Genomic DNA, 26,993 nt, shown 5'->3' on the forward strand with positions numbered 1-26,993 from the left:
CGTCTCTCACCCAGTGTGCAAGCAAAAATCCTACACTTACGGACTACAACCTACAGACTGCTTTTACGGACATACGTGTCCTTCTCATGCTAAACTCTGCCCCCCTATTTCCAGCAGGACCCCCAACATGACCCAATCAGATAAGGCCACCATCATCCCGTAAGTATAATCTGTAACTTTCAGTCCGTAACTCTAGCAAAGCTCGTGTGCAAGTAGCGAAGGATTAGCCTTTGGGTACATTTTTTTATTTGTATGTGGGAGAGGGAGGATGCACCTCGGCACGCAAATGCAAGTACTTCATGTGTTCAATGCGACTGTACCTGCGTGGTGTTTTGCTAGAAAAGTGGGCAGTTGTATGTCTGCTACTAGGCACGCAACTGCAAGTGTCACCCTCGACTGCAACTATGTGGTGTGGAGCAGGCCGGTTGCATGTCTATCACTAGGCACACAACTCCAAATGCCCCCGCCCCCCACCTATAACTACATGTCTTTGGTAAGACTACAACTATGTGTTGTTTTGTATGGAAAGTAGGCCTCTTGCATGTCTACCGCTAGGCACGCAACTTCAATTGTCATCCCCGACTACAATTGCATGTCTTCGATAGGAATGCAATATTTGATGTTTTATCGGAAGAAGTATGCCAGTTGCATGTCTATCACTAGGCATGCAACTCCAAGTGCCACCCCCGTCTATAAATGCATGTCTTCAATAGGGTTGCAACTATGTGGTGTATTATTGGGGATATGCTAGTTGCATCTCTACCACTAGGCACACAACTGCAAGTCTCACTTTAGACTACAATTTCATGTCTTCAACGCAATGGAACCGTGTGGTGTTTTGTCGAGTGAGAGTAGGCCAGTTGCACATTTACCACTAGGCACGCAACTGCAAGTATCACCCCTGACTGCAATTGCATGTCTTCAATATGACTGCAACTATGTGGTCTTTTGTCGGTAGGAGTAGGCCAGCTGCATGTCTATCACTATGCATGCAACTGCAAGTGTCACTCCCTATTGCAAGTACAAGTCCTTGCTAGGACTGCAACTATGTGGTGTTTTATCGGGGGAGTAGGCCAGTTGCATGTCTATCACTAGGCACCCAACTCCAAGGGTCACCCCTCGACTGCAATTGCATGTCTTCGATATGACTGCAACTATGTGGTGTTTTGTCGATGGAATAGGCCATTTGCATATCTACCACTAGGCGCGCAACTCCAAGTGTCACCACCGACTGCAACTACATGTCTTCGATAGGAGTGCAACTGCATGTTGTCAATATGACCTCAACTATGTGGTATTTTGTCAAGGGAGTAGGCCCGTTTGCTTGTCTACCACTAGGCACCCAACTGCAAGTGCCACCCCTAATTGCAATTGCATGTCTTCGATAGGAGTGCAACTTATTAGTGTTTTGCCGGGCAAGGGTATAGTTGCATGTCTGTCACTAGGCACACAACTCCGGGTGTGACCCTTGACTACAACGACATGTCTTCAACGTGACTGCAACCGTGTGGTGTTTTGTCGGTATGGAGTAGGTCAGTTGCCTGTCTACCAACAGGCACGCACCTGCAAGTGTCACCCCCACTACAATTGCAGGTCCTCGATGCGACTCCAACTCATTGTTATTTCTTTTTCTTTTTTGATTTTTGTTTGACTTTCTATTTTTTGTTTCTTTTCTAAAACTTATAAATGTCGTAAAAAGAGCAGATTATCAAAAATTGTTCAGAACTTTCAAAATATGTTTAAAAAAATCAAATTTTGTTCGCATTACTGAAAGTTTGTTCGTATTTCCAAAAAATAGTTTTCCAACTTGTAAAACTGCGTTTACATTTAAAACAAATGTTTGTGTTTTTTAAATATTTTCTCTAAATTTTAGAAAATGTTCCCATTAGGACATGTTGATCAAAAAAATTAAAGAATGTTCTCATTCTAAAAACATTTTCATGTTTTTCAAAAAGTGTTTGTGTTTTAAAAAATATTCAAATTTCTGAAAAAAATATAACCTGTTCGGGATGAAAATAATTGTTCGGAATTACAAAAGTCATTCACATTTTAAAAAATGTTTGCAATTTCAAATATTGTTCATGTTTTACAGAAAATATTCGGTATTTCATAATTCTTCACAATTTTGAAAACTTGTTTCAAATATTTTTCAATAGTGTTTCAAATCTCAACGATGTTGTGTGTTCTTATATGGTTCGCGCTTCGCATGATCACCAACAATCATGAGGCCGACTGTCTTCTTTTCCCCTTTGAGGGGATGAGGCCGACTGACTAGCTGCACTCGTTTGGAGTGTGAGGCCGCATTATAAAAACAAGCTGCTTTCGCGTGGAGCTGTGCGTCCCCCGCTAGGTGCTGCACTCGTTTCCTTTCCCACATGAGGTGAAGCCCATCATGCGTTTCTCAACACAGCACAAAACTTAAGCCCACAAGAAGAAAAATACATCCCAGCAGCCCACAAGATAAACAGGCTGAATTTAACATGGATGACTTCAGCTGACTTAGACTTCGCGAAGTCTCAGTCGAGTGAGACCTTGGCAGACCCTTATTTGTATTGCTTATCACATGTGTCACGTGGTTCAAGTTTTATTTATTTACAAACCCTATGTTGTTACCAGCGGGCCTGCAACTGAGGACGACTAGGTTTAGGGCAACAAATCAAGGAACGGATGCAACAGTACCAGCCGGGCCTCATCTGGTGGCAACAATTTTGGAGCGAGTGGAGAGAAGGAAAGGAGAAAGGGGATCGGGGCATCGGGCAAGAGCATCGATGCTGATCCATACCGCGGGGGATATTGTCCTCCTCGCTCCTTCAGAAATTAGCCTTTATATGAATTTAGATCACAACTTAACATAAAACATAAATAGCTACTTCGAGTGCATCCTCCTCTCTTCTCTTGCTCAAAGAAAAAAAAATCATATTCCAGCATCCGCATACGATGGATATTTTGAGTGCATTGCCCCACACTCAATGACGAACGCTCTTCCATGGCATTGGTGGGTAATTTATGCAGCTTTACAATTAATCTGACATCTATGATTTGCTAGTCTACTAAACTAAGGGTCGGATATTTCTGATTATTGGCGCATGTGGGATTTTCTAAGCTATTTTTTTTGGTGAGTTAGCACTAGACTAAAAAGGAGAATCAGAACCTTTATTACCCTTGGCCATGATAAAGCGCAACTCTTATGCGGGGTTTTCTAAGCTATTTTTTTTTTCTGGTGAGCTAGCACTAGACTAAAAAGGAGAATCGAAAACTTTATTACCCTTGGCCACGATAAAGCGCAACTCTCATTTTACCATTTGAAAGAATGGAGGTTAAGTTTCTCCACAGCGAATTTGCGCCCTAATTTGCTTGTAAGAGATACTCAACAAGCTGAGGGGGCTTTCTATAAAGTTGTGCATATATGCCTATTCCCAAAACCCAGAGTAACCATGAGAATTGAGCTTTTTTTGTTCCTGAGAGTATTCTAGAGTAGGGAGAGACGCGTGGCCGTTAGATATACAAATTCACCCAAATCTAAGTGATAAAATTGAGGATCTAGAGCTTCTCCTACTTGTTAGTTCTCTTGTACTCCCTCTGTTCCTTTATATCGTGCTCATTTCATCTGGGCTACAATACCAACGAATGTGCTGGCATGTGTACTTTGGACCCTGTTACCCTTCGCTCAGCATTTCCACATGCATGTGCCTAGCGACCCACACTTCTCAGCCACATAATTCAGCCAAGCGAGGGTTAATTCCGTCCAAAACACCAAACCTGCACTACATTGTGAAACTTCCTTAGAAAAATAACACGCATTACATAGAGGAATGGAGGGAGTACTCGATTTGTGTCTTTTGCGCGGACCCTTGTACTCGATTCATGCCATGATAAATATGGCATGATATTGATGTGGTACTAAGTTGCTTTTATAAGTGTATCATTTTGTGGTGAAAATTTTGGCCAATGATGACCCCGGCCCTAGAACTGGCATAGGCTGAAGACATCGGTTTCTTGGTCTTTGGATAGATTTTCTCTATTACTTTCTTTTCTGCCCTCATTGTAACATACTATTATGATGATTATTATGAAAATACTGTAGAACAATAGGCCTAAAAAAATTGGGTAGCTTCGTACTTGTAGATTTATCATATCTCTCCGCTCTTTATAAAAAAATACAAATGATTAGTTCGTTAACTTTGCCTTTTCTACGGCCGTTGCGCTCACATGGACGGACAGCTATAGCTGCAACAGTGCCACGGCGGCCAAGAACATGCACATATTGCATGTGGCAGCGAAGCAAGATATTCGTACACGCGGCAAAGCGCGTACAGTACGTCGGTACGCTCTGATAGAGCCGTAGTCCTTTGGACATCAGTCCTAAGCCAGACCATAAGTGATTGACAGACACCTAAGCAACGCAAATGGGACGAGCTTCTCCACTCCTAGCTTAGTGGATTCCAAGGGCAGCTTCAAAAGTTCGAAGCCAGTCAAGCTAAAGCTCATTCGAACGGAAGTAGGGAAAAGAATGTGGCAAGTGGGTCATCACAAGCTAGTTGATATGATATGAAAATTGCATGTTGGACTGCTGGTGTCAGTAATTTACTAGCCGGGCCGGCTAAACTGCTTACTTGGCTAGGTTTTGCTCTTCAAGTGAACCTGGGCCATGTTTTCTCTCTTGACTGTTAGTACAAAACAGGTCCTTGCTGGTTTTGCTTAGTTAATGTTAAAGAAAAAGTGTAGCATCGGCATTTTCGGCCCATTTAATAGCTCCATCACCTTAACTGTGTCTGCATACTGTACTGTACTGGTACTGGCAGCAGTAGCATTGGCGTTAACTACACAAGGAAATACGAGAGAAAAGGGCGGAAACGGCGTTTGGGCATGGACTTGAACTGCGCAGCGGTACACGTAGTACGATACACGTGTTGATTCTAGAAGAACATATAAACTGTTTTGTTAGGGCATCTCCAAGAACCTAAACTTCCCGCATGCATCCGGTCTGCATTGTTCGGACAGCAGAAGCTATCCAACACAGGCGCGTATCGATTCAAAGAACGGTCCGGACGCGTTTTTCCCCGTAAATCGGAGACAAACGTGGGGGATTTGGAGTTTGGACCGATGCCACGCCTACTTGTGACCGCCTTGGTCCACCCAAACTCCTTATCCCTCTCCCGCGGGCATTCCGGCCCGTCGCCAGCTGTCTGCGTTCATGCCGCTGTAGAGCACATCGCTCCACATCGAATATGGCTCAGGGTGGAAGCGACCTTTCACTGCCTCCGCCATTGAAGCGGCGCACCGGCCAAGGGTGCCGTCCGCTGCACGTCTTCGGTGTCCACACATGTTTAATGCCGGAGACGCGTTACTAGAGAGGAGGGACGGCCCCATTGAATGTCCGATCCGTCCATATGCCGCTATTAAGCAGGCCCACTGATCAAGAAAGCCACTTCAGCGTCGCGCATTGACGCACCTGGACGCCTGGCTTCACCGGAATCCGCTTTAAAGGCGACCACACTTTGGCTAACTCCATGCCATAACACAAGCCGCTCCCCATCCTCCTACCTTGCACTTCACCTGTCATGACTGCGGGTGGCGAAGCTCTGTGGGAGAGCCTTTCAACTAAGATGAAGCATGGTCGCCCTTGTCATCGCCATGCCCGACGGATTGAGGCTGGCTTGCCGGTCAGCTTGCCCGAGGTCTCCGACGACGAGGACGACACCACAATGGAGACGGACTCCGACGACACCGCCACGACTCCCGCGCCTCCGGTGTACGCCGGCGCACTACAACGCCACCATGGAGGAGGTGTGGCCTGTGCCGGCGTCTTTATCGGCGTTCCAGCAGATGCATGAGGAATAACGGTACAACATGTTCCTCCTGGAGCAGCACCGACTGCCGGAGGGTCAGAGCTACGGCGAGCGCGTGAGCGAGGAGGCCATGGCGGCCATGGCCACGACGAACCCCAATTTCGTCATGGATCAGTGTGCCATCTAGGCGTCGCTCGCCACGAAGAGGCCGCCACCGAGGTGCAGCTTCGGGCGATCGCGGAGGAAAATAACGCGAGCTGCGCCTCCTACTCGTCGCCGTTGAACCATCCGGCGGCCCGGTGGGACGACGACAACGTGGGCGCCACCATTTTCATCGTGGACCTCATGTTCACCGGCGATGGACAAGTCGCAGACTCCTCTGAGGATGAGTAGGGCACGTGAAGCAGCAGGGCCTTGTGTCCCATGCGGGTCGTTCCGTCTCCCGTGTTCTACTCTTCCTCGCGGGAGACCGCTGCTTCACTTCATTGGTTTTATCGCCGGTGGTTATGAAAATGGCGGATGGAGGATGACAAGGGGTTGTACGCCGCCATAGGATAGGTTTAGGGTCTGGTCTTTTTTTTCCCCTTCTAAATGTTTGAAATCTAATCAAAATCCGCCATGTTTGCATGAACGTCGCCCGATCTGGTATGTCTGAAATCCACCATGTTGTAAGAATTTTGTCCAATTTGTTGCCAAAGTGTTTGAAATGTATGCGAACAACATTGGATAACGATCTCATACATCCAGGTCCGCCGACTGGTCCCCGGTTCGTGAAGGGATGCGAGAGAAAATTTAAAGGTTACGAGTTACCCTAGCGTGGGTACAGTGTGCATGTGCATGCGTTGGAGAGAGACGGGACCATTGCCCCAGAAACTGATTTGCTTGTTTGCCGCTGTTAGATTGGTGATTTGCATGTGTGCCGGTAGAGTAAAAGGCTGCCCGACAAGGCGACAAGTTGATGAGTAGGTAGAGAGAGTTCTATGGATTTTTCTACAGGTACATATTTATATCTTAGTATTTTGAAACGATGGGATGGTGTTTCATTTCACCAAAATACTGTCCCACTTGCACTGTTTTGAAACAAACGTTAATTAACTAGGCAGCCAATGCAGTTGTAGCTTGTAAAATGATTTTATATTGTGAACGGAGGGAGTATTTGTTTCCGATGTTATGCTCCTATGCACATATATACATTACATAGATACGCAGAAAAATCGAAGTGCTCGAAACAGGCTTTTGCCCCGCTTTATATTTGTGTATTGGAAAAAAAATCCTTATACATATTGATCAAAGAACAAACATGACAAAGTCGAGCACCCCCAACAAGCACCAAAGTTGCTCCACAAGGGGCGTGTTTGGTTGCCATCGCGTATAGTACCCGCGTTACATACACATCTCCACTCGGCCTAACTCTAGAAAAACAGCCTCATATAGTCATATGAGACATCTGCGAGTTGTTTGGTTGCCTGCATATGAACTGCCTGCATTAGGAGGTCAACATTGGCACGTTGTTTGGTTGCCTGCATTGTCTTAGCGCATGCAACTATACACTGTTTGGTTGCCCGCATGGGGTATGATTAAGAGCTAGCACTTGCACTTAGCACACAGGGTTAAGAGATAGCAGAGGAAGTGGGAGAAGAAATGCAGTGTGCGCCGGACCATGGAGACTGCGGTGGATAGTGGGCGTGGCGCCGTGTTCGACATGACGAGCATGGAGTGTGGACGAGCGACCCCGTCGGCGGCACGGCGAGCGACATCGTCGGCGAACTAGTTGCGATGCTCGCGCAAAGACAGTCGATAGAGAAAGAGAATGCAGTGCCCGTTCCATGGTATCGTCAGTGCAGTGGACGAGAGAGGAGGTCAAGATGATCGACACCGGAAATGACTCCAGTGTAGTAGGGCGAGAGAGAGGAGGCCAAGATGATCGACCTCGTCGGCGGCGTGGCGAACTGCAGTGTGCACGTAGGCAGAGGACACAAGAAAGCAGTATGCACACCATTGCAGCGTCAGTGCAGTAGGAGGACGACAGAGAATAGGCCGAGATGAGCGATGCCGGAAACGACTCTAGTGTAGTAGGACATGGGCAAGGAGATCAAGGGAAAGGGCTTTGGCGTCGAGAGGGACGAATAGGAGGGCTCTGAGCAGAGGACAGAGGAGCTCGACATGGCGGCGTCAGTGCAGTAGACTGTTGCTCAAAGAGAGATGAAGCTACGATCGTCGAAACCAAAAACTTACAACACGAATGTTGTGAGGAACTGCGAGATTAGGGTGTTGGTCAAAGAAAATTTCAAATAATCGATCGTGCGCGAAGAATCTGACAAAATTCGTCAAGAACAACCTCAAATGGGAAGACAAAATTAAGAACTTACAACCGACGAAACTACGAACCGATCGCCTGAACGGAACCGTAGCATCGAGGTGAATCTTTTTCGTGTAGAGCTTACCTCGAATCGAATCACTATTGTGTAGATCGGAGGGCTAGGAAGAACAAAATTAGAGGGAAGGTTACTGGAGGTAGGAGTAGATAAGCACTCACAGGCTGCATACCAGCTCGTATCCCTCCCATCTTCCCTCATGCAAGTGGCCCACCTTGTGCGCTCACCTCAGCCTGGCTCGCTAGAAAACTGCCGATCTGAGCATTTCCAGCGAGCCAGGCCCAAGTTTTTTTTGAGACATCCTCACCAGGCTTTATTTAAATTGTCACAATATTTACAGGGATAAAATTTAAATCTCCGAGGAGGCCTAACCAGACACGGCGGCCTAACCCGAGCGAAAGTGCATGCCTAGCGAGATTGTGAGCCTCGAAATTTGAGCTCCTAAATTCATGGACAAAATTACAAGCAATAAAAGCATTCGATCTCTATATGATTTCATGTACGATTGCCGCATGATTCGACGATGTACCTTGCTTGATTTCATCCACCACGATATTGCAATCAGACGCCACTTGTATCTTATGCACATATAAATCCTCCGCGAGCGCCAGCACCTCTCTTACCGCCAATGCTTCCAATGCAACAGGATCAAATATGTGTTGGAAATTAAGAGAAGAGGCACCCAGGAAAGTGCCAGCCACATCCCTACATATTACTCCAACTGCACCAAATTTTCCACTTGAAACAGCGGCATCAACATTAAACTTCACGTGATCCAGTGGCGGAGGTTGCCAAAGAGCTGACCTGGGCATCCGGCTTGCATTAGTCCGCTGTACTGGTGTTGATAGTATCTATATATCCCTCAAAAAAGCATTGATGAAAAGATGGATCTGCATAGGGCTGTCACATATATCCTCATGAATGGCTTTACGCCTTGATCTCCAAATTGCCCAAAGAGTAACAATCATGCGAGTAAATTCTTCATGCTTTAGTTTCTCATGCATTGTGAAGATCCAGTTTTTAGCATTTAAACTCATGCTGTCACACATATGCTCCACTATCTCTTCTGACGAAAGAGACCAAACGCACCTTGCAATAATACAATTAATTAAAGCATGTTTCCAGCTGTCCTCCACTGGGCAGAATGGACAGGTCGGGGTTGAGGCCATATGTCGATGATGCAAAATGTTTGAAGTTGGTACCGAGTCCTTGCACAATCTCCATACAAAAATTTTCAGTTTCAAGGGAACCTTGATGTTCCACAAAGACACCCACGCCTTCTTCTCCTGTTCGTATGCTGAAGAGCCTCCATTACCAGCCAATAAATTTTCCCTTTGGGTTTTGACATTGAAGAGCATCTTGTAAACCGAGCTGACTGAAAACTTGCCTCGACGGTCTTCTCCCCAAGCCCAAAAATCATCTATTCTCTTCGTACACAGTGGGATAGATAATATGACATTCACGTCAATTGGAAGAAAAACTCTTCTTAACTCCTCCTCCTTCCAAGTACTTGTAGCTGCATTTATAAGTTTAGAAACTAGTTGTGGTGGGTTTGCCACAAGGGAACAAATCGGCCTCATCATGCCCGTTCTGGGCAACCAATTTTCTGTCCATATATTGGTATTTTTGCCCGTTCCAATGCGCTTAATGATGCCCTATGCAACAGCATTTCGTCCATCGATAATAGCCCTCCAAATCTGTGACGGATGGGTTCCCAGTTCAGAATTTAATAAAGAGTTCGATGGGAAGTATACAACCTTTAGTATCCTTGCACTCAATGTCGCAGGCCCCTCAACCAAGCGCCATGCTTGTCTTGCAAGGAGGGATAGGTTGAATAATTCTATGTCTCGAAATCCTAATCCTCCCAAAGATTTTGGTTTAGTGCATACATCCCACGAAACCCAGCATGGCTTCCTTTTACCCCTCTTGCTTCCCCACCAGAATTGGCGGATCATTGACGTCACATTCTCACAAATGCCACGCGGCAGCCTGAAGCATGCCATAGAATAAACCGGAATAGCTTGGGCGACTGCTTTTATCAATACTTCCTTACCCGCATAAGATAATAACTTCTCCATCCATCCTTTTATCTTTTCCCACACTCTGTCCCTCAAATATTTGAAGGTTCCGTTCCTCGAGTGCCCTACATCAGTGGGCATGCCAAGATACCTCTCACTCAATTGTTCATTGAGCACATCAAGCGAGTTTTTTATGCCATCGCGAACAGATTGAGGGCATCCCTTACTGAAAAATTGATGATTTTGCATTGTTCACTCGCTGTCCAGAAGCATTGCAATAGGTAGTCAACATGTTTGACACTGTAGTCGCCCCCTCATTACTCGCTTTGAATAGCAGCAGGCTATCATCAGCAAAGAGAAGATGGTTAACAACCGGAGCTGTCGAAGCCACCTGTACTCCCACGAAATGCGATGACTGAGTTTCAGATTTCAAAAGGCACGAAAGGCCCTCCGCTGCAATCAAAAAGAGGTAAGGGGAGATTGGATCTCCCTGTCGAGTACCCCTGGTAGGTTTGAACTGATCCAGTTTCTCTCCATTAAAAAGTACTGAAAACGATACTGACTTGATCATGCCCATGACAATTCCAATCCAAGATCTTGCAAAGCCAAGTTTAATCATAATTGCCTCCAGGTACGACCACTCTAGCCTGTCATAAGCTTTCATCATGTCCAGCTTCAAAGCACAATGACTGTTGGATTTGGATTTGCTCCTCTTCATGAAATGCAGGCATTCATAGGCACATATAATATTGTCCGTGGTCAATCTTCCAGGAACGAAAGCAGATTGTTCCTCAGAAATAATGTCAGGCAAAATTTGCTTTAACCTATTCGCCACCACCTTGGAAGCAATTTTATACAAAACATGTGCGGGGAAGCCATCTAGTCCAGGCGACTTTGTGGGAAACATTTGAAAAAGCGCCACTTTCACCTCTTCACTCGTGTAGGGAGCACAGAGAGTGACGTTCATGTCATTCGTGACTTTCCGAGGCACATGTGCTAGCACTGCCTCCAGATTCGTTACTCCCTCTAATGTGTAAAGATCTTTGTAGAAATTGGAAACAAGAATTTTCAGCTCTGCCGGATCGTCTATCGTGACGCCCAAAGCATTGGACAGAGACTTGATCATGTTTTTCTTTCTTCTTATGCTGGCCCTCATATGAAAAAACTTTGTATTCTTGTCTCCCGCTGCTAACCATTCGATTCTCGACCTTTGTCGCCAGAGTATTTCCTCTCTGTGATACAACTCCACAAGCCGCTCATGAATCTTTTGCTCGACGTGGCTCGGACCAGTGCGTAGAGGATTATCTCTTAATCTTCCAAGCTCGCATTTTAAGTTTTTTATTTCAGTCCGCACTGAACCAAAAGTGTGTTTATCCCATCGACTCAGGCTTTGTGACAGCGCAAGGAGATTCTGTTTTACATCCTCCACCCGACCACTAGGGTGCTCCGGGGACCAGGCAGCCTAGATTTCATCCCTCAGACCATCATGAGACTCCCAAGCTACCTCATATCGAAAGATTTTACTAGTAGCTTTTGGCTGCAAGGGAGCACTGTTGAGTTCAAGGTGTATTGGACAGTGATCAGAGGTGGCCGCCACCAGATGTGACAAGCTAGCATTAGGGAACATGGTACTCCACTCAGCCGATGCTAGCACACGATCCAACCTTACTCTAGTGAATGTACCACCAGTTACCTTTGTTGGGGAACGTAGCAGAAATTCAAAATTTTCCTACATGTCACCAAGATCTATCTATGGAGAAACCAGCAACGAGGGGAAGGAGAGTGCATCTACATACCCTTGTAGATCGCTACGCGGAAGCGTTCAAGAGAACGGGGTTGATGGAGTCGTACTCGTCGTGATCCAAATCACCGATGATCCTAGTGCCGAACGGACGGCACCTCCGTGTTCAACACACGTACAGCCCGGTGACATCTCGTACGCCTTGATCCAGCAAGGGGAGAAGGAGAGGTTGGGGAAGACTCCATCCAGCAGCAGCACGACGGCGTGGTGGTGGTGGAGGAGCGTGGTACTCCAGCAGGGCTTCGCCAAGCACTGCAAGAGACGAGGAGGGAGAGGGGTAGGGCTGCGCCAAGAAGAAGAGGAACTCGTGTGTGTTGGGCAGCCCAAACCTCAAGTATATATAGGGGGAGGGGAGGGGCTGCGCCCCCACCTAGGGTTCCCTCCCTAGGGGTGGCGGCAGCCCCCAGATCCCATCTGGGTGGCGGCCAAGTGGAGGGGAGAGGGAGGCGCACCAGGCATGGGCCCTAAGGCCCATCTGCCCTTAGGGTTTGCCCCCCTCCTCCCCTTAGGCGCCTTGGGCCCTTGTGGAGGGGCGCACCAGCCCACCTGGGGCTGGTCCCCTCCCACACTTGGCCCATGCAGCCCACCGGGGCTTGTGGCCCCACTTTGTGGACCCCCGGGACCCTCCCGGTGGTCCCGGTACGTTACCGATAAAACCCGAAACTTTTCTGATGACCAAAACAGGACTTCCCATATATAAATCTTTACCTCTGGACCATTCCGGAACTCCTTATGACGTCCGGGATCTCATCCGGGACTCCGAACAACATTCAGTAACCACGTATATCTATTCCCTATAACCCTAGCGTCATCGAACCTTAAGTGTGTAGACCCTACGTGTTCGGGAACCATGCAGACATGACCGAGATAACTCTTCGGTCAATAACCAATAGCAGGATCTGGATACCCATGTTGGCTCCCACATGTTCCACGATGATCTCATCGGATGAACCACGATGTCAAGGACTTAATCAATCCCGTATACAATTCCCTTTGTTTAGCAGTACGATACTTGCCCGAGATTCGATCGTCGGTATCCCGATACCTTGTTCAATCTCGTTACCGGCAAGTCTCTTTACTCGTTCCGTAACACATCATCCCGTGATCAACTCCTTGATCACATTGTGCACATTATGATGATGTCCTACCGAGTGGGCCCAGAGATACCTCTCCGTTTACACGGAGTGACAAATCCCAGTCTCGATTCGTGCCAACCCAACAGACACTTTCGGAGGTACCTGTAGTGTACCTTTATAGCCACCTAGTTACGTTGTGATGCTTGGCACACCCAAAGCATTCCTACGGTATCCGGGAGTTGCACAATCTCATGGTCTAAGGAAATGATACTTGACATTAGAAAAGCTTTAGCATACGAACTACATGATCTTGTGCTAGGCTTAGGTTTGGGTCTTGTCCATCACATCATTCTCCTAATGATGTGATCCCGTTATCAACGACATCCAATGTCCATGGTCAGGAAACCGTAACCATCTATTGATTAACGAGCCAGTCAACTAGAGGCTTACTAGGGACATGGTGTTGTCTATGTATCCACACATGTATCTGAGTTTCCTATCAATACAATTCTAGCATGGATAATAAACGATTATCGTGAACAAGGAAATATAATAATAACTAATTTATTATTGCCTCTAGGGCGTATTTCCAACAGTCTCCCACTTGCACTAGAGTCAATAATCCAGTTCACATTGCTATGTGATTAACACTCAAGGTCACATCCCCATGTGACTAACACCCAAAGAGTTTACTAGAGTCAATAATCTAGTTCACATTACCATGTGATTAACACTCGATGAGTTCTGGGTTTGATCATGTTATGCTTGTGAGAGATGTTATAGTCAACGGGTCTGAATCTTTCAGATCCGTGTGTGGTTTACAAATCTCTATGTCATCTCCCAGATGCAGCTACCACGTTCTATTTGGAGCTATTCCAAATAACTGTTCTACTATATGAATCCAGTTTACTACTCAGAATAATCTGGATTAGTGTTAAAGTTTGCATCGGTGTAACCCTTTACGACGAACTCTTTTACCACCTCCATAATCGAGAAAATTCCTTAGTCCACTAGTTTTTTTTTTGAGAAGCTTAGTCCACTAGTTACTAAGGATAACTTTGACCGATGTCCTATGATCCATTCTTGGATCACTCTTGTACCCCTTGTCTGACTCATGGCAAGGCACACTTCAGGTGCGGTACACAGCATAGCATACTGTAGAGCCTACGTCTAAAGCATAGGGGACGACCTTCGTCCTTTCTCTCTATTCTGCCGCGGTTAGGTTTCGAGTCTTACTCAATGTTCACACCTTATAACACAGCCAAGAACTCCTTCTTTGCCAATCCATTTTGAACTCCTTCAGAATCTTGTCACGGTATGTATTCATTTGAAAGTACTATTAAGCGTTTTGATCTATCCTTATAGATCTTAATGCTCAATACTCAAGTAGCCTAATCCAGGTTTTCCATTGAAAAACACTTTTCAAATAACTCTGCATGCTTTCCAGAAATTTTACATCATTTTCGATCAACAATATGTTAACAACATATACTCATCGGAAATTCTATAGTGCTCCCACTCACTTCTTTGGAAATACAAGTTTCTCATAAACTTTGTATACACCCAAAACTTTGATCATCTCATCAAAGCATACATTCCAACTCCGAGATGCTTACTGCAGTTCTTAGAAGGATTGCTGGAGCTTTGCATACTTGTTAGCATCTTTCAGGATTGACAAAACCTTCCGGTTGTATCACATACAACCTTTCTTCAAGAAAATCTTCGAGGAAACAATGGTTTTTGACATCCTATCTGCAAGATTTCATAAATAATGCAGTAATCGCTAATATAATTCCAACAGACTCTTAGCATCGCTACGAGTGAGAAAGTCTCATCGTAGTCAACTCCTTGAACTTGTCCGGAAACATCTTAACGACAAGCCGAGCTTTCTTAATGGTGACATTTACCATCATTGTCCGTCTTCCTTTTAAAATCCATCTGTACTCAACAGCTTTACTGTCACATCCCTAGCTTCAGGCATTGCTCTAGGTTAGCCTCATGTGAGCATCATGTTTAAATTCAAATGAAATTGAATTGAGGAATTTTCAAAGCCTCAGAAACCTCTAAAAACAACCAACAATTAAATCTTCTCAAATGAGTCCAAGAAAATGTTCCTGTTATTCCATGGAAATATTGGTGAGAGGTAAAATTTAAACCAATATTTTTGGAGTCACAGAGATATTTATTTTGGCCATTTGAATTAATCCAATAACTATTTTCTTTGGATTTATATTTAATATATATTAAATATGACTTCAAATAATTCTGGAAGTTTGTGAGTGGCTTTGTATATATTTTAGCAAACCACATAATAAACTACAGAATTTATTAAAATGGTTTAGTATTTTACTAAACTAAAACAAAACAGAACAAAATAGAAAACAGAAATATAAAACAGAAAGCAGAGAGAGAGAAGGAATCTCACCTGGGCTTACCTGGCGGCCCAAGTGGCCGGCCCAGCCCACCTCCTCCTCCTTTGTCCTCTTCCTCCTCTGCCAGGAGGACGAGCAGAGGCGAGGCGTGGCGCTCGCCGACGCTGCCTCGGCCACCTCCTGCTTCCCCCCCCTAGCCACCTCCTGCTTCCTCCCTGGCCTCCCCAGCGACGCCCGGACGACGCCACGCGCCTCCCCGACCGCCCCTCACTCCCTCCCGAGCTCTCCCCCTCCTCTGTTTCTCTCTCCCTCTCGGACCCGAGCGGAGCCGCCGCCACCGACGAGCACCACCGCAGCCACCGTCTCCCCCTCGACCCCTCGCTGTGCTTGCGAGCTCCGCCACAACCCCCTCCACCTCCTCGTTGAGCTACGGACCTCCCGGACGTGCTGCAACGCCGCCACCATCGCCGTTTCCATCGCCGGCCGCCGAGGATCTTCATCGTCAATTCACCACCATCGTCGCGTCCCCGAGCCGGCTAACCACCCCTACGGCACCGCTGTGAGCTCCCACGCCTCCCCTCCCTCTTTTCCCCTTCGATTGCGCCCTGTAGCCTCGATTCCACCGGAGCCGCGAGCTCGGCTCCGCCGGCGATGTCGCCACCGTCGTTGCAGGTCACCGAACTCGCGTCCGAGCACGACCTCGAGCTCGTGGATCTCCCAGGAGCCCGCCCAGCCTCTCAGCTCGCTCGCTCGCTAAGCGTAGCCCCGTGCCCGTGCTGGCCCGAACTCCGGTCGCCGCCGCGGACCCCGTTCCGGTGAGCTCGAGCCACCTCAGCCCCTGCCGTTTGCACAAATGGATGCGGGCGACTCCCAGCTACGCGTAGCTGCCCTCCGCCGGCCATTTGGTCGCCGGAGGAGGAATTCCGACCCCCTCCGCCGTCTCGGGCTTCACCGGCGACGAGCCGCCGGCGTGTTAGCCTCGGCTGACCAGGGGTTTGACCTCCCCTGGGTCCATGACAGGTGGGCCCGGCCCCTGCTAACTTTGGTTAAGTTAATAACTACTTTTAGTTAAGCCACTGACCCACTGACAGTAGGCCCCACCCCTGGTCAAACCCCAGTCAGCGCTGGGTTTGACCGGGATTAACTCCTGTGACACTGACATATGGGTCCCACAGGTCAGATTTGACCTGGACAACGGCCGTTGACTTGCTGACGTCACTGTGAAGTCATGCTGACGCAGTAATAGGTTTTCTGGATTTAATTTAATTCTGAAATTCCAGAAAATAGCTAAAACTTCAATAAATCATAGAAAATTAACCGTAACTCCAAATTAAATAAATTATATATGAAAAATTATCGGAAAAATTCAAGGAATCCATCTGTACCATTTTCATGCATGTTAGAACAACTTATAACTGCTGTTTAGCACAAATCATTTAAATGGCATTTGAATAATCACATATGGAGTTTGAATTTGAATCTTGTATTCAAACCAACTTCATTTAACCTGTTGCTAGTTGCATTAGCCCAAAACACATTCATTTTGCCATGTCATGATCATGCATCATATTGTGCATTGCATTGATTGTGTTCCTTTCTGTGTTGCCGGTATTTGTCCCCTCTCGATAGACGTGTACCGATGATGTGATCGTTGACACTGATGAAGACTCAATGTTATCTTCAGAAGTGCCAGGCAAGCAAAATCCCCTTGTTCATTCCGATACAATCCTACTCTCTCGCTCCTGCTCTCTTTTACTGCATTAGGACAACACCGATTCATCTGTTACTTGCTGCGGTAGCTGAACCCCTTTATCCTTTGCATGACCTGTCATTCCACAGTAAATAGATGAAACCCACTAGTATGAGTAGGAGTTGTTTGAGCCCTGTTGTGTCTACTCATTCATGCTTGTTTGTCATGCCTGCTACTGCTTAGAGTTGAGTCAGGTCTGATTCATCGGGGATGAATCAGAGGCGTGTGAACATGTCCTACTGTGTGTGAGCTAAGTGTGTGAACACGATTTGGTAAAGGTAGCGGTGAGAGGCCATGTAGGAGTACATGGTGGGTTGTCTCATTGTAGCCGTCCTCAGGAACTGAGTTCTGTGTTTGTGATCCATGATTCAGTTACTACCATACATTGGGCCCTGAAATATGACCCCGCTCGACTTCTTATTCACCCTTGTCCTCTGTCCAGGAGTTGCAAGTAGTTTCTGGTGTTTGTAGTATGCTGGAGGCCGTGGACAGCGCTGACCGTAGGGGTGGGCTGTGATGCGGTAGGCACGTGGCCGGGTAAACCGGGCGCCCGTTTGGTGTCACGGAACCCTGTTCACATCGTTTGGGGCTGTGAGCGAAACTCCGGCCGGATCTCCTCATGGATGGAACCCGAATAGGCGATAAACCTGGACTAGAGACTTGAGTGTTTAGGTAGGTCGTGGTCTACACCCACGTCGGCTTTCGCTTGAAGTCTGCCGAGCACATGTCGTGTGCAGACGCTAAGTGGTGGAAACATGTATGAAGAAGTACACCCCTGCAGGGTTAACATCATCTATTCGAATAGCCGTGTCCGCGGAAAAGGACTTCTGGGTTGCTTATATCAGTTCATAGACAAGTGAAAGTGGATACTCTAAAATACGCAAGATAAGCGTGAGTGCTATGGATGGCGTTCTCGTAGGGAGACGGGAGCGATTCCATAGTGGTGTATTGATATGGGGAATATGTGGACTCGTGTGCGCCACCTCAAAAGAGTTACTTGCAGTCGTAGTTCAGGATAGCCACCGAGTCAAAGCTGGCTTGCTGCAGTTAAACCCCACCATCCCCTTTGTTGATAATGAAGCATATGTAGTTAGTTCTGATGTAAGTCTTGCTGGGTACATTTGTACTCACGTTTGCCTATTTATGTTTTTGCAGAGAGACTTCGGTCTCGCTAGTAGTTCCGCGTGGACTTCGACGTTTAGCTTGTTACCTCAGCTACGATCTTGTGCCCTCGGCAGGATCTGGTAGATAGTCAGGCTTCTCAGCCTTTTTCATTTATAGATGTCTGTACTCAGACATGATAGCTTCCGCTTGTGCTTTGACTTGTATGCTCTGAGTGTTGGGTCATGAGACCCATGTTTGTAATATCTCGCTCCTCGGAGCCTATTGAATAAACTACTTGAGTCGTAGAGTCATTTTGTGATGCCATGTTGTAATTGCACATATCGAGCATATTGTGTGTATGTTATTGAAATGCTTGGTATGTGTGGGATCTGACCATCTAGTTGTTTATCTTTAGTAGCCTCTCTTACCGGGAAATGTCTCCTAGTGTTTCCACTGAGCCATGGTAGCTTGCTACTGCTCCGGAACACTTAGGCTGGCCGGCATGTGTCCTTCTTCGTTCCTGTGTCTGTCCCTTCGGGGAAATGTCTCGTGATGAATACCGGAGTCCTGTTAGCCCGCTACAGCCCGGTTCACCGGAGTCCTGCTAGCCCAGTGCTACAGCCTGGATTCACTCGCTGATGACCGACACGTTCGATGCTGGGTCATGGATGCCTGTCCCTGTAAGTCTGTGCCACTTTGGGTTTACGACTAGCCATGTCAGCCCGGGCTCCTTATCATATGGATGCTAGCGACACTGTCATATACGTGTGCCAAAAGGCGCAAACGGTCCCGGGCAAAGGTAAGGCGACACCCGTGGGAATACCGTGCGTGAGGCCGCAAAGTGATATGAGGTGTTACATGCTAGATCGATGTGGCATTGAGTCGGGGTCCTGACAGCGTTGGTATCAGAGCTTGACTGCCTGTAGGATTACCAAGCCAAACTGGTCGAAGTTGAGTCTAGAAATTCTTTAGTTATATAAGGGAATTGATTGTGGGATGGAACGTAAGGCTCTTTTTACTCCTTATACCTCATGCCTTCTGATCTGAGTCATCATCTTCTCTTCTACGGGGATTAAGAACTAGGCTATCTCTTCTTTCTATCAGGATCACGTGTTACTAATCCGAAGACTTATAAGATTGTTGGATTTAAGCTCAGTTCAGTTCCTACTACTTCCGTATGTTAATTGTTGATCTCGAAACCTTGATATCGTGCTTCTGAGTGGTTATGCCACCATTTTTGTGAATGTCTCAAATCTTTTTGAGCATTTACAGCCGTTATGCTGTCCGAGTCATTTCAGGTTTCTAAATAGTCTGATGCAATTGCAAAATCCTTTCCCTCTGGTTTCAATGCTCCTTTATGCCAGCTCAATCACACTAATTGTTGAGTCGAGGTACTCTACTGCCTCGGCCTTTATGTTGGAGTTATTACTATGACCCTAGGTGTCTTAGGGGATCATCTAGTAATTTAGCCATGATTTGTGTTCCCAGTGTGATGATTCTGGCCATCATTCTCGAAAGCATCCCGTGATGCTACTTAGTAATAGGTATTCTGTCCCTGGGTTTTTGAACCCGAGATTCACTCTACTTACCTCATGTTGATAGTGTTTGCTAGTTCCTTTAGGATATTAGTAACCTTTGCGATAGTCCTCGAGGTCCGTGGTATATCGTTCTTCCAAATACCATGAACCATTATGGCAGAAGTTTGTTGGATCAAAAGATCACAACAGGCCCTCTAGGAGTTCTCCATGCTATATTGTGACTCTGCCAGTTCTACTTTTCTGCATGGGTCATCCGGAAGAAATATGTTGAACTTGGTTCGACATACTAATTTATGCATCCACAACTCAGAAAATTATATGTTCCTTTGAGTTGTTCTCTTTAGTTGCATTCTGACCCTCGTCTATCAATCGATAGTCAAGAGTATGCATGCATTCGTTTATGATGCCTATTACCCTTGTGGTACGTCAAGCCATTCTGTCCTGAATGACTTGGAGAAACAAACTCCAGTACCTCATCCATATCTAGGATTGGGTCAAAGTAGTTGTGTTCCGCAGATCAAGTTACAATCCAGCTTCTGGTCTGCTCTACCCTGAAGTATTACCTTCTTTATGACAGGAATTTCATGAGAATTGCACCACCTTTTGTGAATTCTTGACATAGTGATACTTCTCGCCATCCTTTTTCATTCCTCGGTTCCGTGTTGATGCAACCGGAATACCGACAAATGAATTGTGATGTGTGAAATCAATACTCCTAGCAACCTTGTTGCTTGGTAGTTAATGGACAATAATTTCATTCTTAGCGTGTTGGCTTTGAATCATCATTCTAAGGTTGATCATGCTACCTAGTCCTTATTTCCTGGTGCACTCTTGATTGATGAGTTAGGATTTGTCAAGTCCTCGCTCATTTGATCATATCATCTTGCCCTGAAAAGCAAGATTGTTCTCGAGCTTAGTAACATATCGGTGGTTCGTGATTTTCCGAAGATCTTCTCGGAAGTACTACCAGGTCGTCACCTGACCGTTATGTTGAGCCCGTGATCAAGTTGGTTTCTTATGAACCACCTTCTTTCCAAGAATCGGTGTTAGATATCCCTGAGCTAGTTGGTTAAGCTGGACAACAACTTGGAGAGTTGGAAGATAAAAACTTGTCTGACTTAGTTCGTTCCAAAGGGATATTCTTGTGTAGTGTGTGTTGAAGAAAGATGATATCTTCATCGATTGGTCCCTGTGATCAGTTGCTGGACCTATTGTCTTATCAATCCCTTGATTTGAGTGTGGGCTATCGTCAAATCAAATCAGTACCAACGATGCTCGTAATGTTGTCCTACTCGTGGTTGATCCCTCGAGCATACACCATTACATCTTTGGTCTGACCAATACTATCACCGTGTTCACATGATGGTGGAAGTCCAGTGATATGGAAATTCCGATGAGTTGCTGTTGAGCCCATCAGTAGCATTTTGTTCCCCCCCCCATGAATCATGTTGAACATCAACCTAGTGTTGGAAACTTGTGTAAGCATTTCTTCGTGTTTCGTTCATGAAGCATATGTTCGAATGAAAGTAGTGATTTTCCCTAATTCATGTGCATATGATGCAAGTTGCCGCCATGAATTTGAGGAAGATTGTTTTGTTTCCCTGGAATCATTCCAAATTAGTCATGCACACGTGCGAAGTATTCTGTGGTCTGGAGACTTGCAACCTTCATTCCATATGTGTCCCGAGCACACCAAGCCACTGATTGATTTGTTCAAGGGGAAGAAGTTCCTTCATAAGAGCTAATCATATGACTTATGCAAGGACTTCGTTATCCACGGTGATGGTTCCCAACCAGAACTCGGTAGTGTTTTATTGTAAGACTACCACGTGGTCATGCTTGTCCGGGACAACGTGTTCACATGTTTGTAGCAGAACCAGCTCATGTTTTGGAGCTTGCTATCGTAGTTCATTTCCCGAGAATCTCGCAACGTCATCTCGTCGAATTGTGTTGCAAACTTTCATTTTTCTTCCTAGACTCGATGAGTCTGGAATATCCTGACACCAACCAGATCTGAATCTCAGGCAGATATGATGGTTTGGAACATTTCCCAAGAACTATAATATTGGTCCCTTGATAACCGGTAAAGTGGATGTCGTGGCCAGCACCACCCAGCCGAAGGACCTATTATTGTGGTATCTTGATTGAAGCAGTTGGCCACCTTCCCATAAGGACTTCGTAGGATTTACTCTCTAGTTGCCCCTATGGATCTTTGTGTTTCCGAAGTCCGACCTTTTTACTTGATGTTCTAGATATCAAACCATATCTATGGGTGGGTTACACTAGCACATCAAGGAGAACATTAGAAGCGGAGTGCTAAATGTCTCTCGGTCGATCATCCAGATTTTGTTCCTTGGCCTCGCTAAGGTGTAATCTGAGAAGGTGTTATCTTCCTTTGCATCTGCATCCTCCATCACCATTCATCATGGTAGTAAGTTGTGTTACCGGACCCTTGACACGGATGTTGGTAAAACCTTGATGAATGTGGAAATGCTTAAGTTCTTGAGAGCACGCACAAGCGCTACGTCTTATCATCGGCACTAGCTGGGATTGCCCCAGATTCTTCGGTTATGCTATAACCACTCCAACAGTGAATTCACTCTCTATTGTTGGGTTCTTCCCCAGTTACCAGAATCATTCCCAGCATTTGCATTTTGTTCCCAGCTTGCACCGCCAATGTGCCATTCTACCATGGGTCTCTTCCATCTCCGGTGATAAGGAAATTCATCCATTACGTTGTCTTCAACAAGGTAATCCACATCATCCAAGTCCGAGTATGCCATTCTACCGATCCCCTCCAAACGATCGGTGTGAATTGCCTTATGCTGGTATGAAGAGTTTCAATGATCTTTGAATCAAAGGTAATTCTTTTTGCCACTTAAGATAATACCCTACGATCACCCTCCTCCAGGATGTTTCGTCGTGGTATCATGGCAATTCAACTCCTCGCTACGTTAACAATCGTTTGCCACCTTCTTAGGTATGAAATTGTTGTCTACCTAGCGAACCTTCGTCATCTGTTCCACTCCATCCCTCTAGAGGTGTGCTTCATCTCTCAGCTCGAGAGATATTGTTATGTCTCATTCCGTGAGTTGTTCGATCTTCGAGAAGATCGACCCTTCTAGAGTCTCCTTCTTCCCTCCATGTCATGTTGACAGGATTTCTCAGAGCAAGACGACAAGACAAAGATGGTGAACAAATCAACGTTCAACTGAAGTGCACCCTGGATCGTGAAGATTGTACTAGTTTGCGTTTCCCCTTCATCCTACCCTACGCTTGAATCTCGAGACGAGATTCTTGTTTAGTGGGGGTGAGTTGTCACATCCCTAGCTTCAGGCATTGCTCTAGGTTAGCCTCATGTGAGCATCATGTTTAAATTCAAATGAAATTGAATTGAGGAATTTTCAAAGCCTCAGAAACCTCTAAAAACAACCAACAATTAAATCTTCTCAAATGAGTCCAAGAAAATGTTCCTGTTATTCCATGGAAATATTGGTGAGAGGTAAAATTTAAACCAATATTTTTGGAGTCACAGAGATATTTATTTTGGCCATTTGAATTAATCCAATAACTATTTTCTTTGGATTTATATTTAATATATATTAAATATGACTCCAAATAATTCTGGAAGTTTGTGAGTGGCTTTGTATATATTTTAGCAAACCACATAATAAACTACAGAATTTATTAAAATGGTTTAGTATTTTACTAAACTAAAACAAAACAGAACAAAATAGAAAACAGAAATATAAAACAGAAAGCAGAGAGAGAGAAGGAATCTCACCTGGGCTTACCTGGCGGCCCAAGTGGCCGGCCCAGCCCACCTCCTCCTCCTTTGTCCTCTTCCTCCTCTGCCAGGAGGACGAGCAGAGGCGAGGCGTGGCGCTCGCCGACGCTGCCTCGGCCACCTCCTGCTTCCCCCCCCTAGCCACCTCCTGCTTCCTCCCTGGCCTCCCCAGCGACGCCCGGACGACGCCACGCGCCTCCCCGACCGCCCCTCACTCCCTCCCGAGCTCTCCCCCTCCTCTGTTTCTCTCTCCCTCTCGGACCCGAGCGGAGCCGCCGCCACCGACGAGCACCACCGCAGCCACCGTCTCCCCCTCGACCCCTCGCTGTGCTTGCGAGCTCCGCCACAACCCCCTCCACCTCCTCGTTGAGCTACGGACCTCCCGGACGTGCTGCAACGCCGCCACCATCGCCGTTTCCATCGCCGGCCGCCGAGGATCTTCATCGTCAATTCACCACCATCGTCGCGTCCCCGAGCCGGCTAACCACCCCTACGGCACCGCTGTGAGCTCCCACGCCTCCCCTCCCTCTTTTCCCCTTCGATTGCGCCCTGTAGCCTCGATTCCACCGGAGCCGCGAGCTCGGCTCCGCCGGCGATGTCGCCGCCGTCGTTGCAGGTCACCGAACTCGCGTCCGAGCACGACCTCGAGCTCGTGGATCTCCCAGGAGCCCGCCCAGCCTCTCAGCTCGCTCGCTCGCTAAGCGTAGCCCCGTGCCCGTGCTGGCCCGAACTCCGGTCGCCGCCGCGGACCCCGTTCCGGTGAGCTCGAGCCACCTCAGCCCCTGCCGTTTGCACAAATGGATGCGGGCGACTCCCAGCTACGCGTAGCTGCCCTCCGCCGGCCATTTGGTCGCCGGAGGAGGAATTCCGACCCCCTCCGCCGTCTCGGGCTTCACCGGCGACGAGCCGCCGGCGTGTTAGCCTCGGCTGACCAGGGGTTTGACCTCCCCTAGGTCCATGACAGGTGGGCCCGGCCCCTGCTAACTTTGGTTAAGTTAATAACTACTTTTAGTTAAGCCACTGACCCACTGACAGTAGGCCCCACCCCTGGTCAAACCCCAGTCAGCGCTGGGTTTGACCGGGATTAACTCCTGTGACACTGACATATGGGTCCCACAGGTCAGATTTGACCTGGACAACGGCCGTTGACTTGCTGACGTCACTGTGAAGTCATGCTGACGCAGTAATAGGTTTTCTGGATTTAATTTAATTCTGAAATTCCAGAAAATAGCTAAAACTTCAATAAATCATAGAAAATTAACCGTAACTCCAAATTAAATAATTTATATATGAAAAATTATCAGAAAAATTCAAGGAATCCATCTGTACCATTTTCATGCATGTTAGAACAACTTATAACTGCTGTTTAGCACAAATCAATTAAATGGCATTTGAATAATCACATATGGAGTTTGAATTTGAATCTTGTATTCAAACCAACTTCATTTAATCTGTTGCTAGTTGCATTAGCCCAAAACACATTCATTTTGCCATGTCATGATCATGCATCATATTGTGCATTGCATTGATTGTGTTCCTTTCTGTGTTGCCGGTATTTGTCCCCTCTCGATAGACGTGTACCGATGATGTGATCGTTGACACTGATGAAGACTCAATGTTATCTTCAGAAGTGCCAGGCAAGCAAAACCCCCTTGTTCATTCCGATACAATCCTACTCTCTCGCTCCTGCTCTCTTTTACTGCATTAGGACAACACCGATTCATCTGTTACTTGCTGCGGTAGCTGAACCCCTTTATCCTTTGCATGACCTGTCATTGCCACAGTAAATAGATGAAACCCACTAGCATGAGTAGGAGTTGTTTGAGCCCTGTTGTGCCTACTCATTCATGCTTGTTTGTCATGCCTGCTACTGCTTAGAGTTGAGTCAGGTCTGATTCATCGGGGATGAATCAGAGGCGTGTGAACATGTCCTACTGTGTGTGAGCTAAGTGTGTGAACACGATTTGGTAAAGGTAGCGGTGAGAGGCCATGTAGGAGTACATGGTGGGTTGTCTCATTGAAGCCGTCCTCAGGAACTGAGTTCTGTGTTTGTGATCCATGATTCAGCTACTACCATACATTGGGCCCTGAAATATGACCCCGCTCGACTTCTTATTCACCCTTGTCCTCTGTCCAGGAGTTGCAAGTAGTTTCTGGTGTTTGTAGTATGCTGGAGGCCGTGGACAGCGCTGACCGTAGGGGTGGGCTGTGATGCGGTAGGCACGTGGCCGGGTAAACCGGGCGCCCGTTTGGTGTCACGGAACCCTGTTCACATCGTTTGGGGCTGTGAGCGAAACTCCGGCCGGATCTCCTCATGGATGGAACCCGAATAGGCGATAAACCTGGACTAGAGACTTGAGTGTTTAGGTAGGTCGTGGTCTACACCCACGTCGGCTTTCGCTTGAAGTCTGCCGAGCACATGTCGTGTGCAGACGCTAAGTGGTGGAAACATGTATGAAGAAGTACACCCCTGCAGGGTTAACATCATCTATTCGAATAGCCGTGTCCGCGGAAAAGGACTTCTGGGTTGCTTATATCAGTTCATAGACAAGTGAAAGTGGATACTCTAAAATACGCAAGATAAGCGTGAGTGCTATGGATGGCGTTCTCGTAGGGAGACGGGAGCGATTCCATAGTGGTGTATTGATATGGGGAATATGTGGACTCGTGTGCGCCACCTCAAAAGAGTTACTTGCAGTCGTAGTTCAGGATAGCCACCGAGTCAAAGCTGGCTTGCTGCAGTTAAACCCCACCATCCCCTTTGTTGATAATGAAGCATATGTAGTTAGTTCTGATGTAAGTCTTGCTGGGTACATTTGTACTCACGTTTGCCTATTTATGTTTTTGCAGAGAGACTTCGGTCTCGCTAGTAGTTCCGCGTGGACTTCGACGTTTAGCTTGTTACCTCAGCTACGATCTTGTGCCCTCGGCAGGATCTGGTAGATAGTCAGGCTTCTCAGCCTTTTTCATTTATAGATGTCTGTACTCAGACATGATAGCTTCCGCTTGTGCTTTGACTTGTATGCTCTGAGTGTTGGGTCATGAGACCCATGTTTGTAATATCTCGCTCCTCGGAGCCTATTGAATAAACTACTTGAGTCGTAGAGTCATTTTGTGATGCCATGTTGTAATTGCACATATCGAGCATATTGTGTGTATGTTATTGAAATGCTTGGTATGTGTGGGATCTGACCATCTAGTTGTTTATCTTTAGTAGCCTCTCTTACCGGGAAATGTCTCCTAGTGTTTCCACTGAGCCATGGTAGCTTGCTACTGCTCCGGAACACTTAGGCTGGCCGGCATGTGTCCTTCTTCGTTCCTGTGTCTGTCCCTTCGGGGAAATGTCTCGTGATGAATACCGGAGTCCTGTTAGCCTGCTACAG

The sequence above is a fragment of the Triticum aestivum genome, chromosome 6A (genome assembly GCF_018294505.1).
Source record: "Triticum aestivum cultivar Chinese Spring chromosome 6A, IWGSC CS RefSeq v2.1, whole genome shotgun sequence".
Taxonomy (NCBI): Eukaryota; Viridiplantae; Streptophyta; class Magnoliopsida; order Poales; family Poaceae; genus Triticum; species Triticum aestivum.